Genomic DNA, 13,212 nt, shown 5'->3' on the forward strand with positions numbered 1-13,212 from the left:
GCACGTATCTTGTTGCAAAGCTATATGGAGAACGCCGGAAGAACATTGATAGCGTCGGTAGACGGCCACTGAAAAAAAGTCCCTGCTTCCGTTTCGAGGTACCTCATTGCACACCCTCTGTGCCCATCGTAAAACCCAAGGAGCGACTCTTTAATTCCTAGCAAACGAGTCAGAAGTTGGGAGTCTGATTCTCCACTGGGCAGGGACTGATAGGCCACGACAAGGAGCCTTTGATGGTGCAGAAAACCACAGAGTTGTGCAATGAAAGGTTTGATGCAAGGACAGCAGCTGCTCACGAGCATTGAAGCGGCACCTCTCCCGCATCGTTCCTGTTGCCGAACACGGGCTACGCAAGGGGAACAAAACAAAATTCCCAAATCCACAAGGGCTCCCCACGGCCCTCGCTACGACCAATTATCATTCTATGAAACAGTGCACTAATGTTTTGTGTTCCTTAGATCTACACTGATGGAGAAATCTGAAAAATTTGAAAGCTGAGACATTGCTGTGGAATGCTTGTTGCGATGTGCTGTCAAGTCACACCTCCAGCTCATGGCCACCCCTCCGAATGAGCGATCTCTAGCATGTCCTCTCTTCAACAGCCCTGCTCTGCGCTTCTAGACTCAAGCCTGTGGTTTCCGTTGGGCAGTCAGTCCATCTCGTATGGGGTCTTCCTCTTTTCCTGCTGCCTTCAACATTTCCCAGCATTAGGGTCTTTTTCTAGCTTCTCATGATGTGCCCAAAGTAGAACCGCATCTTCAGTTGTGTCCTGTTTGCTTCCAGACCAACTTGTTAATCTTTCTGGCAGTCCAGGGCAGCAACAAAGCTCTCTTCTGGCACCACATTTCAAACAAATGTTTTTTTTCCCCCCTGTCAGCTTTCTTTCCTGATACAACAGTTCGGTCGTGGCTTCCAATGACACCTCCTTGCACTTGCAGATCTTATCTAATGTCTTCATGGCTGCCCTTCCGAGACTCACCCTTCTTCTGCTCTCTTGGCTGCCCTCTCCCTTTGGGTGGATGATTAAACCATAGATTGCCGGAAGAAATATCAACAACCTGGATTTCAAAGGGGCAGAGGAACTAGGGACCAAATTGCTAAGATGCGCTGGATTATGGAGAAAGCCAGAGAGTTCCAGAAAAACATCTACCGACTTCTAGATGATGTTCTCTCTTTAAAAAAGTCTCCTCTAAAAAGGTGATTAGAACTGGCCTGCAAAAACATCCATCTGCTTGGCCATCTCATGAGAAGAGAAGAGTCCCTGGAAAAGACCCTGATGTTGGGAAAGTGTGAAGGCAAGAGGAGAAGGGGATGGCAGAGGACGAGATGGCTGGACAGGGTCACCGAAGCGACCAACATGAACTTGACCCAATTCCGAGAGGCAGTGGAAGACAGGAGGGCTTGGCGTGCTCTCGTCCAGGGGGTCACGAAGAGTCGGACATGACTAAACGACTAAACCAGTGGTTCTTAACCTTGGGTTACTCAGGTGTATTTGAACTGCAACTCCCACAAACCCCAGCCAGCACAGCTGGTGCTGAAGGCTTCTGGGAGTTGCAGTCCAAAAAACACTTGAGTATCCCAAGGTTAATAACCACTGGACTAAAGAACAAACAATAACCTGATGTATTCATCCTGTCAATGGACACTGTAATCATTTTGATCAGGGCTACGTTCTTGAACAGGCTAAAAAGAACCTGGCTTAGGACTGTGACTGACAATACAACACCTGCAATAAGGAGAGTCTGGAAATGAAGGCCGCTGGATCGGTCCATATATTCAAAAAATGAAGAGCAGGGTGTGGTTTTTTTCCAAGCTAATGGCTCTTGATTGCCTTTATAAAACCAAACTGCTCTCAAATACAACTTGCAACAATATACTGATCTTGGAAATATTCATTTCTCTCCCAGCTTCTGCGACAACTGTACGTTAACTCAGAGGCAACAGAAAAGCCTGAGAATAAAAGGGGCTTTCTCAGTTGTAGAGTCAAAGTCCTGTGATGTTCATAGTTCTTGATAATTATGCAACTGCTGAAAGAGACGGTGCTTGTTAAAGTATGAGTGAGTGCTTTGATTTTCAGAAGTAAGAAAAATATTTACTAAGGAGTCTCCTAGCAATGTTTAAGTCATCTGCTTTTTGGTGGGGGGATACTAGTACTCTAAACCAGTGGTTCCCAGCTTTGGATCCCCAGACGTTCCTGAACTACATCCCCCAGAAATCCCGACCAGCACAGCCAGTGGCGAAGGCATTCAGGAGAAAACCGGACAGCCCTCTGTCAGATCTGCTTTGGTTTGGATTCTTGCACTGAGCAGGCGGTTGGATATGATGGCCTTATAAGTCCCTTCCAACTCCATTATTCTATTATTCTAAGGAGTTTTAGTCCAAGAACATCTGCACAGGTGAGCTTTAGGTTCACTAAGAAAAATTAGATCTGTATTGTAGTCTCTCCATCACCTGTCCCTGTTAAATGAATCAGGTAGTTTAGGATCATGTACAGTATAAGGCACATTGAATGGGATTCTGCCCATTTTATAAAGGCTCCACCATTTTCCTCATGGTGTTCATAGCCTCGGTGTCGTAGTTCAGATCTCCAACAAGAAAGTGAGTGTTTTGATTTTCCATATTAGATGGCTTTTTAAAGCAGAATAGTATACTAAGTGGTTTATGAACTGTTGTTGCTATACAGCAGCCACGAAATTAAAAGATGCCTGCTTCTTGGGAGGAAAGCAATGCGAAACCTAGACCGGCATCTTAAAAGGCAGAGACACCAACTTGCCAACAAAAGTCCGCATCGTCAACGCTATGTTTTTTTCAGTAGCCATGTATGGAAGCGAGAGTTGGACTATAAAGAAGGATGACCGTCGAAGAATTGATGCTTTTGAATTGTGGTGCTGGAGGAGACTCTTGAGAGTCCCCTGGACTGCAAGGAGAACAAACCTATACATTTTGAAAGAAATCAACCCTGAATGCTCACCGAAGCAACCAACATGAAGTTAACCCAACTCCGGGAGGCAGTGGAGGACAAGAGGGCCCAGCGTGCTCTGGTCCATGGGGTCGCAAGGAGTCGGACACGATTGAACGACTAAACAATCCCAACATGTGGGAGCTGTCTTATCATTTCCTCAGAGATGTTGGATAAACACTCTGCTCACCGTCAGACATATTTTGTGGCACAAAGACATCAGTGAAAAAAAAAGCTTCAACTCTCTCTGGAACAAACATGTTGAACCTGAAGCCGTCCTCCTTTGGGCACATCATGAAAGGCCAGGATTCTCCGGAAAAGACAGTCATGCTGGGAAAAGCTGAACACAGCAGGAAAGGGGGAAGGCCCAGATACAAGATGGACAAACTCCTTCAAGGAAGCCACAGGGTTGGGTTTAGAAGAGCGGAGCGGGGCAATTGAAGGGCATTTTGGAGACGATAGGATCACTGGAAGTACAAGGCAACTCACTGGCAAGTAACAGAAATGAGAAAAGTCAGAGGTCCAAAATTATGCTGTGGAGGAGCTGATCAGAAATCACACTATGAGGTTAACAGATATGTGTGTGGTGGGGAGGTAAGCGCCTGGGGAAATCCCTCTTTTTTAAAATTACGAAGCAGTTAATCAGTTTCCGAACAAATGGAACAAAGCCCAGAATTACCCAAACACAACATGTCTGACTGCAGCTCCCATTATCCCCCAGACAAAAGTCTTGTGGATGATGGAAGTTATACTCCAATGTATCTCTAGGGTCACCAGGGGCTCTACCCAGTGGGCCATCCTGCCTCGTCCTTGAGGTGAGTTGGCAGGTAGCTCCCCCCCTGGTCACCCGTGCAATGTCTTGTCAGGAAAGGAAGGCTGGGCGGGAAGGAGGTCACGCCTTGTCCTCACTGGCCCTTTTCTTTCTTCCTTTTTCCTGATTCCATTCCAGCTTCCATTGTTTTCCTGGAGATGCCCAAAGGAAAGAGGTGGGACGCCAGGGCTGTAGGTCGGACAAGACGCTCCATGCGTGTTCTGGAACGAACGTGGCATGGCCTTTAGTCCACCCCGAGTTCCTCTGCAGGATTGGGAAGAGCCGATCCGGGCCGACATCCGCCAAGACAATGAGAAGTTCACCGGCAGGGCCGTGGCCAGGATCCTCCACGGCATCGGTAAGAACTGCAAGCCTCTTGGAGTGTGTGTGTGCGCGGTGGGTCCTTTGAAGATGCTGGCCAAGTCTCATTACAAGAGTCATCCTCTTGGGCGCTACTCTCTGCTGCGCCAGCCAAGATGCAGCATCAGGTGTAGACATGGCTCTGGAGTCCACAAGAACCATAAAAAGGGACGTTGGTCGAGCCCCTTCCAGCGGGGCCTGTCAGAGAGGATCAGGGCCCTGTGGCCGCAAAGCCCATGAGACGAGTCAACCGGAAGAGGCAGAACTTCTGAAAGCTCTTCAAGAAATGACGGAGCTCTGGAGGTTGAGTCCCGGCAACTGGACTTCTTTCTTGGTCGGCTGAAACGTTTCGCCTCTCCTCCAGCAGCCGCCTCTTCAGTCTGAGGAGAGTTGGAGGGTCTCTCCGGGAATCTCCTACCACCTCTCCTCAGACTGAAGAAGCTACTTGGAAGAGGAGGAGCGAAAGGCTTCAACCTAATCAGAAAGAGGTCCAGTGGCCAGGACTCACCTTCCAGAGCACCACACAACGTTTATATCATTGTATTCGCGAAGGCTTTCACGGGCAGGATCTGATAGTTGTTGTGGGTTTTTCGGGCTCTTTGGCCGTGTTCTGAAGGCTGTTCTTCCTAACGTTTTGCCAGTGTCTGTCTAGCAAACAACCGTTTATATCCATCTCCTTCCACTTAGAAAGGGCCTCTGGGGTAGCTGTGTGGGGTGAATATAATTGCTAGTTTTACTGCTGATTTGATGTGGTTTTAGGGCTACAGTGTTGAACTAGGGTAGGCGGAGGCCCAGGTTCACATCTCTGCTTTGGCATGAAACTCTCTGGGGGACCTCGGACCCGTCACTCGCTCTTTCTGTCAGCCTGACCCACTTGACAGGATGGTTGCAAAGACAACAGTATGGGGAAGGAGAGCCAGGTATGTCTCTCGTGGAGAGACAGGTGAGAGAGAAACGGGATTCATAAAGTAGCTTGACGGTTCATTAGTCAGTCTCCTATTGGACAGTGCCCAAGGCATCCCTAACCACACACCCCACACTGCCATGGCTCAACGCATCCCCTTGGCACTTCCTTCTAAAAAGGTCTCATCATGTTTTTCTAAGGGAAGACAGCTATTGATGTATATTTTGAAAAATCTTAAGAAGAAAGCTGCTTGGAAGACTTCTCTGTGTACAAGACAGCAAGCCAGGAAATACTATACTGTGAAATAAGGCACGCTGAGTTCCTGAAGAACAGGGATAAGATCCCTGGAAGCCGTGTGTCTTGCTTGGAAGAGATTGGCAAAAGGACCGTCGGCTGCCCATGGATAGGCGTTCATCAGGAATAAAGGCAGCGTAAAAGACAAAGAAAGTCAGTCTATCCGTCCATCACTCTCTGAGCGCTAGAGGTACCTGTAGGGTCTGAAGGGATGGAAGTGGCCGGTGCTGGTGAAGGACAAAAGCTCAGGGCTGGGAGAGAAGAGAGGTCTGGAGGCACCCTCGGAAAGGGCGGCCCCATCCAACCTGCCTGGGGCCAGGCTCCTCCAGACCTCTGATTCGCTGCTGCCTTCTCCTTGGAGGGGAGAAGGGACCACCTGGGAGCCTTTCCGTGCGAGCAGGTCCCTCTTCCTTCCCAGATGTTGGTCCAGTGCTCGAAAAAGTTAGGTTCTTTTTGGGAACTCCAGTTCCCAGAATCCCACAGTCCGCAGGGCCCCGGGGAGCAATGCCGAGTTTGGTCTCGGGAGGGGAAGATCTCTGTCCTTCCACCAAGGACCTTGTTTTCTCTGAAGCAGAAGAACCTGGCTGGTCCTTTAGCCCCTGAAGCCCAAGCCGCTGACCGTTCGGAAGCTCACTGGCGCGTTGTCGCTTTTCGTTGAGAAAGACCGAAACGCCTCTGTCCGGACAGGAAGCCCATGCTCCCCTGCTCAAGTTGAGGGCAGAGACCGGCGTTTCTGGAGGAAGGGCATCTGGTTTGATTTCAACAAGATTATGCGCTTAGCCACGGAGGAGATTTTCCACTGGAACTGAGTTGAGCCGCCACAAACATGACGAGAGACGAACTCCTATAGCAAAGACGACTGTCCATTGATGGAAGAGCTGTAAGGGCTGCTGTGTCTCTCCGCCGAATTTCCTTTCTTCCGCAGAGCAGATTTGAGTCAAAATGGGGAATGAAGTCAAATTCCCTTTTGCCCTAAAATAAGCCGGGTTTTGTTTTTACCTACAAACGTTTCCACCGTCTGTCTCTGAAGCTTTCTTTTTAATGTAAAATATATATTTTAAAATTCATCCTAGCCTCTTCTTGACTTGGTAAAGGGTGCCAAGAGCCCTTCCTTAGACTGTAAATCAGGGGCTTTTATTAATTTTTCTTACAACTTGCTTGTGGTTTTTGCTTGTTTTGGGGATCATGACGCCTGTTCCCGAATGACAGTCCTTGGTGGGAGGTTGGAGGTTTGGGGCAACCGGGAAGGCTTAGGGTGAAGTGTGACAGAGCTAAGCCCCATTCGGAAGATGGGCCGCGAGCTCTCCTCCCGCCAGAGCCGTGACGGCAGGGCTGCGTGTACTGCTGGGAGCAGCCGTCACCAGGGGGTCTGGTTGCCCAGCTCAGAGAATGGCATCGGATGGTCTATATCCCGCGGCCATCAAACCTTGGTCCTCCTCCTGCAAAGCTGAATCTTGCTCTCCTCTCCGCTCCTGACCCACATCCTCTCCCTGGATGGGTTAGTAAAATATTCAGCCTAGCCGATATTGTAATCATTGGCCTTCCCAGTTTTTGGAGCAGGAATTGAATTGCAGTCAGACTGACCAGTCAGTGGAGTTGTATTAAAGCTCAGGAAAACAGATAGGTGGGCGTGAGATGGACAGATTCCCTGGCGGGGGGGGAGGCACTTCCATGGGGGGGGCTTGCTTGAAGCCCCTCTCTGGCTCAGGGATGGATCCGGGCTGCGCCCCAGGGATTCCAATTGAAATGCGACCCCTACCAGCCCTGATCCCTGGGCTGACCCAGGGCATGCCCCCTCTCCCCCCATCTGGTCTGGACAGCTCCCGGGGGGTGAGGGGGCAATGGAAGGGGCAGAGGTACCTCCAGTGGGTTCCTCCCAACCCCCCCCCCAGACTGCTTTACTTTCCATGCCAGTTCTGGGGGTCAGGACAAATGGAAATCAAAGAAATAGGTTTTTTTAAAACTAAACCGCGGATTTGCTATGATTAAGAAACATTTTGTCTTCTCATTCCTTTCAGCAACATTATTATTTCCCTGTGAGTTCTCTTTGTTTTTTATTCCTTTTTAAAAAGATGGTTTTATTTTTACTGTGTTGATGCCTCATTTGGTGGTTGATTTAAAACATCAAGTCCATGTCTGGAATTAGTTGAAATCCGTCCAATGTGGAGATTCCCGGCCTTTCTCTCACCCCCTGGGATGCGTCTGAAGAGTTCGGGAAAGACCCGGGATCTCCTTCAGCCTGATCCACCTCGATGGAAAACATGAGTGTTGCAGGGCGGCAACAGCGAAGGAGCCGTGACTCAAGACCTCCAGGTTCTGAGCTTCTGGACTCCAATGGACTCTGAGGTTATTATTATCATCATCATTATTGATGATGGCACGTGTGCGACAGCTGGCATGTGAAGCCCTTTCTTCTGGCACAAGAATGAGCGGCTCACCCACCCGCCCTTGGTGAAACAAACCTTTTGAAGTGGCTGAAGCTGGGGTTCCCCCTTTCTCTTCCTGTTCTGGGTCCTTTAACTTCCTATCTGTCCCCATGAGTCCCCCTTTAACTTCCTGTCCGTTCCCATGATTCCCCCTTTAACTTCCTGTCCGTCCCCATGATTCCCCCTGAAACTGCCGCTTCCTGTTCCGGTTCTTGTCTTCTGGTGGCACGGCGGCCACTGGTTTCTTCCCCACCCCCTCATTTTGGGCACTTGAGCCGAAAAAGGTTTGCCTCCACTGCTCTACATGCTCTTGAAAAGACACACACACACCCCAAGCCACACAGATCTGCATCTTCATGAACATAGATCACAAGAAAAACTTTTATTGAAATATATCAGTGGTCAACATGTGATTACTATAGGAAAGCAATCTCTTACCAAGTAATGATGATGATGATAATAATAATAATAATAATAATAATAATAATAATAATAATAATAATAATAATAATAATAATAATAATAATAATAATAATAATAATAATAATAATAATAATAATAATAATAATAATAATAATAATAATAATAATAATAATAATACGATATGGATTTGGCTCAATCTTCGGTGTCATTTTTGTCCCCTCTGCAAGGGAACCTCACCCGGTGTGCATGCAGGGGAAGGAGTAATCTCCAACAGGAACTGAATGGGCACCAAGAGCGCCTCCTTGATGTGCAGCCCTGCTAGAGATACTGGCACATCCACAGATGAGCAACAGAGACAGCGGGTGACGACTCTCCTTTTCTTTTCCATCCGTACTCCCTGCATCAGGAGGTTGATTCTCGGAGAACTGCTGGAACATATTTTCATGCCTGCAAAGAACGGTGGCAAGGTTTGTTCTGAGTCAAGCCAAGGGAATTTCAGAGAGAAGGTGAGCCAGCTGATGGAAAGACTGAAGTCGTCTTCCTGCCGTAGGACGAAGGCCGTTCTGTCTTCGGTGCTCTCTCTAGGCTCCAGCTTGGAGCTGAGCGAGAGAGCAAGAGAGCAGCTTGAGTTCCTGGTGCAGAGGTGAGAAGCGATGGAGGGCTTTCCTGATTCCTCTCTCAGTCTCTGAATGCCGACCCCACAGCAGCATCTCTGTCGTATTGTGTGCGTGGATTACAGGGGATTGACTGTCCGAATCCTGGATGTCTCGGACAACCCAGATAATGTGGTTGCTGACCTTGAGCCAGACATCCTGGAGAGTGCAGTCAAGTGGGCCTTAGAAAGCATGGTTAACAACAAGGCCAGTGGAGGGATGGCATTCCAGTTGAACTATTTAAAATCTTAAAAGATGATGCTGTGAAGGTGGTACACTGAATATGCCAGGACGTTTGGAAAAATCAGCAGTGGCCAGAGGATTGGAAAAGTTCAGTTTACATCCCAGTCCCAAAGAAGGGTAGGGCCAAAGAATGCTCCAACTACTGTACAATAGCACTCATTTCACACGCTAGCAAGGTTATGCTCAAAATCCTCCAAGGCAAGCTTCAGCAGTATGTGGACCAAGAACTCCCAGAAATACAAGCTGGATTTCAAAAGGGCAGAGGACCTAGAGGCCAAATTGCTAACATGCACTGGATTATGGAGAAAGCCAGAGAATTCCAGAAAAACATCTACTTCTCCTTCGTGGACTATGCAAAATCCTTTGACTGTGTGGACCACAGCAAACCATGGCTTTTTTTAAAGAAATGGGAATGCTTGACCACTTATCCATCTCCTGAGAAATCTACATGTGGGACAGGAAGCAAGAGTTAAAACTAGATATGAAAGAACTGATTGGTTCAAAATTGGGAAAGGAGTATAACAAGGCTGTATATTGTCTCCCTGCTTATTTAACTTATATGCACAATACATCATGCAAAAGGCAGGACTGGCTGAATCCCAAGCCGGAATCAAGAATGCCGGAAGAAAGTGAGGAGGAATTAATTGAGGGTGAAAGAGGAGAGTGCAAAAATGGTCTGAAGCTCAACATCAAAAAAACTAAGATCATGGCCATTGGTCCCATCACCTCCTGGGAAATAGAAGGGGAAGCTTTGGATGCAGTGACAGATTTTACAGTGGTACCTCGACTTACAAATTAATCCTTATTGGAATGGTGGCTGTAAGTCCAAATGTTCATAAGTCGAAGCACTATCTCCCATAGGAATGGACTGAAAACCAATTAATCTGTTGCAACCAAAGAAAAAAAATACCCCCACCCCCAAATAAAAATAAAACACTGCAGGCCCCTGGGCCTGCAAAAAAAAAACAAAAAAAACCCAAATCCAAAAATAAACATTGGAGCAAGTCCCACGCTGGGACTGCACAAAAAAAAATCACCCAAACACGAAACAATACAGAAACATCCCCTCCCAGCCCAAACCTACCTTATAAAACCCACCCAGAACAACTTTTTTAAAGAAAAAAAGCAGCAACTTACCGGTGTGAAGCCTCATGGGGGTCTCCCACCACGGCGATCAGCAATCACGATGGTTGGGGACCCCCAGGAGGCTGAGCTCAGCCGGGATGGTCCAGTGGCTTGCCTCCTGGCGGCGGCAGCAGTAGCAGTGGAAGCCAGGGAGCCTGAGCCTCCCTTTTCCTAACCATTGGGGCAAAAGAGCTACAAAGAACCAGCCTCTTCACCACCAACGGTTTGAATTTCACGCCCTCGACCTACAAATATCCCTACTTACGGACATTTCGACCTACAGGCAGCTCCAGCCGCAAAATTTTGCATCGACTTTTGGCCGGAGCTGTCCGTAGGTCGAAATGTCTGTAAGTAGGGACGTTCGTAGGTCAAGGTGCCACCATACTTTCTTGGGCTCCATGATCACTCCAGATGGTGACAGCAGCCACGAAATTAAAAGATGCCTGCTTCTTGGGAGGAAATCCATGTCAAACCTCAACAGCATCTTTAAAAGCAGAGACATCACCTTGCCGACAAAGGTCCGCATAGTCAAAGCTATGGTTTTTCCTATAGTGATGTATGGAAATGAGAGCTGGCCCATAAAGAAGGCTGACAGCCGAAGAATTGAAGCTTTTGAACTGTGGTGCTGGAGGAGACTCTTGAGAGTCCCCTGGATTGCAAGGAGAACAAGCCTATCCATTTTGAAAGAAATCAACCCTGAGTGCTCACTGGAAGGACAGATCCTGAAGCTGGGGCTCCAATCCTTTGGCCATCTCATGAGAAGAGAAGACTCCCTGGAAAAGATCCTGATGCTGGGAAAGTATTGGAGCCTCAGCTTCAGGATCTATCCTTCCAGTGAGCACTCAGGGTTGATTTCCTTCAGAATTGATAAGTTTGTTTTCTTCCATACATCGCTACTGGGAAAACTATAGCTGTGACTATGCAGACCTTTGTTGGCAAGGTGATGTCTCTGCTTTTTAAGAGGCTGTCTAGGTTTGTCATGACGTTCCTCCCAAGAAGCAGGCGTCTCTTAATTTCGTGGCTACTGTCACCATCTGCAGTGATCATGGAGCCCAAGAAAGTAAAATCTGTCACTGCCTCCATATCTTCCCCTTCTATTTGCCAGGAGGTGATGGGAGTAGTGGCCATGATCTTAGGTTTTTTTATGTTGAGCTTTAGACCATTTTTTCACTCTTCTCTTTCACCCTCATTTAATTCCTCCTCACTTTCTGCCATCAGACTGGTATCATCTGTATATTTCAGGCTGTTGATATTTCTTCCGGCAATCTTGATTCTGGCTTGGGATTCCTCCAGTCCTGCCTTTTGCATGATGTATTGTGCATATAAGTCAAATAAGCAGGGAGACAATATACAGCCTTGTCGTACTCCTTTCCCAATTTTGAACCAATAATTTGTTCCAGATCCAGTTCTCACTGTTGCTTCCTTTCGAAGATATAGATTTCTCAGGAGATGGATAAAGTGGTCAGGTACTCCCATTTCTTTAAGGACTTGCCATAGTTTGCTGTGGGCCACACAGTCAAAGGCTTTTGTGTAGTCAATGAAGGAGAAGTAGATGTTTTTCTGGAACTCTCTGGCTTTCTCCATAATCCAGCACATGTTAACAATTTGGTCTCTAGTTCCTCTGCCCCTTTGAAATTCAGCTTGTACTTCTGGGAGTTCTCGGTCCACATACTGCTGAAGCCTACGTTGGAGGATTTTGAGCATAACCTTGCTATCGTGTGAAATGAGTGCAATTGTACGGTAGTTGGAGCATTCTTTGGGACTGCCTTCTTTGGGACTGGGATGTAGACTGAACTTTTCCAATCCTCTGGCCACTGCTGAGTTTTTCAAACTTGCTGGCATATTGTGTGGAGCACCTTAACAGTGTCATCTTTTAAGATTTGAAATCATTCAACTGGAATGACATCGCCTCCACTGGCCTTGTTAGCCATGCTTTCTAAGGCCCACTTGACTTCACTCTCCAGGATGTCTGGCTCAAGGTCAGCAACCACACTATCTGGGTTGTCCGGGAGATCCAGATCTTTCTGGTATAATTCCTCTGTCTATTCTTGCCGCCTCTTTTAGATGTCTTGTGCTTCTGTGAGGTCCCTCGCATTTTTGTCCTTTATCATGTCCATCTTTGCACAAAATGTTCTCCAATTTTCTTGAACACATCTCTGGTTTTTCCCTTTCAGTTCTTTTGCTGTATTACTTTGCACTGTTAATTGAAGAAGGCCCTCTTCTCTGATAATACTAATGGTAGTGATATTACAAAGAAGAAGAAGAAGGAGAAGGAGAAGAAAAATGAAAAGAAGAAGAAGAAGAAGAAGGATAAGGAGTAGAAGAAGACGACGATATGGAATCGACCCAATCTTCAGTGTCATGTTTGTCCCCCTGCGATGGGAATCTCACCCCATCTGCATGCAGGGGAAGGGGTCGTCTCCAACAGGAACTGAATGGGCACCAGGAGCGCGTCCTGAAGTGCTGGCCTGATGGAGATGTTTGTACTCCTGCAGACTTGCAGCAGTGACAGCAGGTGATGGGTATCGTTTCATCTTCTTTTCCATCTGCACTCTCTGTTGGAATCTGCCTTGTGGAGGGCTCTCCAACCACGGTTCTCAGAGACCTTCTCTTCCTCCGTGGCATCTGAAATACCCCTGAATACGAAGAAGGAGGAGGAGGAGGAGGAGGAGGAGGAGGAGACGATATGGAATCGGCACCATGTTCTGGGTCATGTTTGTCTCCACGGCAAGGGAACCTCATCCGGTGTGAAGGCAGTGGAAGAGGTCCCTGTTGGAGTCTGCCTTGTGGAGGGCTCCCTGTTGGGGTCTCCCTTGTGGAGGGCTCTCCAACCACGGTTCTCAGCGACCTTCTCTTCCTCCGTGGCATCTGAAATACCCCTGAATACGAAGAAGAAGATGATATGGAACCGGCATAATGTTCTTCTTTTCCATCCACGCTCCCTGTTGGAGTCTCCCTTGTGGAGGGCTCCCCAACCATGGTTCTTGGAGACCTTCTCTTCCTCCACGGCCTCT

The 13,212-nt window shown here is 47.8% G+C and overlaps 1 long non-coding RNA gene across 1 annotated transcript; it reads left to right on the forward strand.

The window, feature by feature from the left end:
• Window positions 1–3,378: 3,378 nt before the first annotated feature.
• On the forward strand, window positions 3,379–13,211 carry LOC140707051 (uncharacterized). The gene is made up of 3 exons (XR_013544356.1): window positions 3,379–4,128; window positions 8,405–8,820; window positions 12,373–13,211. It is a non-coding gene; the product is annotated as an uncharacterized LOC140707051 (long non-coding RNA).
• The last annotated feature ends 1 nt before the right edge of the window (window position 13,212 follows it).

Source organism: Pogona vitticeps, chromosome 4 (assembly GCF_051106095.1).
Source record: "Pogona vitticeps strain Pit_001003342236 chromosome 4, PviZW2.1, whole genome shotgun sequence".
Lineage (NCBI taxonomy): Eukaryota > Metazoa > Chordata > Lepidosauria > Squamata > Agamidae > Pogona > Pogona vitticeps.